Genomic DNA, 3,026 nt, shown 5'->3' on the forward strand with positions numbered 1-3,026 from the left:
AACTACATAGCAGCACATTCTTCATTCCTTTTTGACTTTGCTTCTAGAAAACACTCTTCGCCACAAAAACATAATTGCAGAAACAAAAACAGTAAATACCAGCAAAATAACTGCCAGCAGAAACGCCACCACATCAATCGAGTGGTACTGGATCATTGACATCTTGTAGGACTCCGTCCTTAGATGTGCTGCTCCTTTGTGCCTCATGACGAACTCGATCCAGAACATAGCCTGGTCCATTGGTTTCATGGGCTGGTCTCTATGCAGGCTGGACAGCACCTTCATCTTCTCCATGTAGGTTGGATTATAGAGTACCTCCTTCAGAGCCTCCAGGAAGTTGTCTTTGTTCACAGTTGCAATGTTCAGGACTTTGGCCACACCTCTTGCTTTCATCCTGAAGAAGTTGTCAGGCTGGTCAAACATGAGGGGCAGGCCGACCAGGGGGACACCGTGGTAGATGGCCTCCTGGATTCCGTTGGTACCTCCGTGGGCCACAAACACTCTGGTCTTTGGGTGACCCAGGAGGTCTTTTTGAGGCAGCCAGTCCAAGAGTAAGGTGTTGTTGCCGAGGGTGGATGGTCTTTTGCCTTTGTGCTTCCAGATCACCTTCTGAGGAAGTTGGGCGAAAGCAGCGGCAATGTCCTCAGTGATGTCCTCAGGAAGTTTTGCCACCAGGGATCCCAATGTCATAACGATGACGCCATGTTCACCAGAGCTCTGGACAAAGTCCTCTAGTTCTTTAGACAGGGGCTGGGAGGGTTTGCACTGAAATCCTGACATGTAGACAACGTTTGGCATTGTGGGTCGTGGGAACTCAAAGGTGAAATCGTTCCTCATCAGCCAGATGTCTGCTGCCTGAAACAGCTCCATGTAATGTACGTCATTTCCAAAGTAACGATGGACGAACGGTTTGTAGTTTAGTTCTGTGACATACCAACATTGAAAACAGGTGAAGAAATAGTAAAGTAAGTTCTTGACCCGCTCCGGAAACGTCATCTTGTCAGTCAGCTCTGCCCCTGATATTGGGACATATGACAATGGAGAAGGTGCGATTGCAAGATGCCCCTCACCCTGAACAGTCCACCTCACATTAAAGACAAGTGGAAGGCCCAACCGGTGACCCAGAAGCACCCCTGCACCAATCGCAGGGTCTGTCAGGAACACATCATATTTGGCATCTTGGAGGCTTTGCATCAGTTTGGTATTCTCAAACATCTCCCCCACCATCTGAATTGGAACCTTGTGCATCTCATAGAACTGTTCCATAAGTTCAAAATGTAGAGACATACGAGCCCAAAGCGAAGCACCTTTCCGCCGCATGTTAATCATTTTGTCTACAAATAACCCAAAGCGTTCTTTATCAAAACCAATAGAGGAATTTACTGTGATGGACTTGTAGTGGGGGGACTCTGGTTTAATGTACATGGTCTCTGTTGGTATTATCATTGTGATTTCGTGGCCTCTGGCGTGAAGCTCCTCAACGAGGACTTTCATGTTGATCCAGTGGCTTCCATCCACAGGCAACACCAAGACTTTCCCTCCGTTAACCGAGAGTGAAGAGCAGAGCAGCGCCAGAAGTGCCACCAAGGCCGGTCGGTACATCTCTGAAAGAGATTCTGATAAGAGATGTAAGAATGTTAGAGCTGTCCTGATCATTAAGGCTTCACAGTTCTTCAGTTCAAGAGCATGCATCAATTTAACAAATAATCTGAACATAAAGAACAAAAAAATAAAGAATAGCGTCGTATAATTTTAGCTACTTCATAGTTTTAAAAATGTTTGTGCTGACTATTAGCATTTTTACATTATGTACATTTGTATTGTCCATTGTTTTAATTCATAAGGAAGAAAATACAACTTTGAGAGTAAAAAGTCTACAACATTATAATATGATTGATACACAACTGGAAAAAGATGACAACATAAATTGCTGGCTCATTAAACTATGCATAGAATGCATTGATTTAATGAAATATTTGTTTCAATTACCTCTCGAAAATAAGGAAAAACAGGAAGAAAAATTGTAATAACAAACTAATAGCTGTTCTGTATTTTATAACCTGCATCTGAATTCATGTCTACATAAAAGACAAGCATGATAGATAAGGTTGGACCATAGAGTTTAAAACATTATGATATTAATAAGGATATTTTCTAATGATTTTTAAACTTCATTGTATACCATATATGTTAATACCTAAAGCGTAAGTCATTATATTCATATACTGTATGTATATACAGTATATATGGTCCAGTGTGTATTGACCAGGGAGCAGCTAGGATGCAAGTTTTTCATACTATATCTGCAGACTGGTGGCACATGATAATACATACATTTAATCCTTGAATGTATGCAAAAGTACATACAAAATAACCAATGTTTTGTGAAGCAATCAATCAATCAATCATATTGGTACTTTTTATTCACAGCTTGAAATAATTATTTTGAAAATAGTGAATTTGTAGAACGATTTACATGACAACATCCTATCATCACTAAAAATCATGGACAATATTGAATCATAGTCCAGCCATAGGGATAGACAATCACAAGATACATGTGCAACTTTTTAAAATGAAATTCATCTCATTTTATTTAAATAAGTGCAGTAGTTAATGAGGATCATTTTGTATTTTTTCAAAAACACTGCAAGAAATCCTTCAAAACAAATCCTGGATATTGAGTGAAAACTGATCGCTGACTTCTAACCTAACACTAAATTATATTGTAAATTATTTACAGATTTTTGAGGTATTCTGCTTCCCGAGGAACACACAAACAAAAAAAAGAACATAAACATGAACTCTGGTTGAATTCATCAGATAATATGAGGTTTTTGAGTAAATTCAGTGACACACTGAAGCATGTTAGGTTATCAATGTAAGATGGTTATCCTCTTCAGCAGAATAGAACAGTTCACTAATGTTTTTTTGTTTTGTTCTTTTGCATCTTTTTCAACAAGAAATCAGGATCTAGTTAACTACATAGCAGCACATTCTTCATTCCTTTTTGACTTTGCTTCTAG

At 39.5% G+C, this 3,026-nt stretch overlaps 1 pseudogene; it reads right to left on the bottom strand.

Annotated features, from left to right (window-relative positions):
• Nucleotides 1-21: 21 nt before the first annotated feature.
• LOC116380141 (UDP-glucuronosyltransferase 2A2 pseudogene) lies at nt 22-2,016 on the bottom strand (annotated as a pseudogene).
• Nucleotides 2,017-3,026: the final 1,010 nt, after the last annotated feature.

This window comes from Anarrhichthys ocellatus, unplaced genomic scaffold (assembly GCF_004355925.1).
Source record: "Anarrhichthys ocellatus isolate YVR2014 unplaced genomic scaffold, GSC_Weel_1.0 scaffold6216, whole genome shotgun sequence".
Taxonomy (NCBI): domain Eukaryota; kingdom Metazoa; phylum Chordata; class Actinopteri; order Perciformes; family Anarhichadidae; genus Anarrhichthys; species Anarrhichthys ocellatus.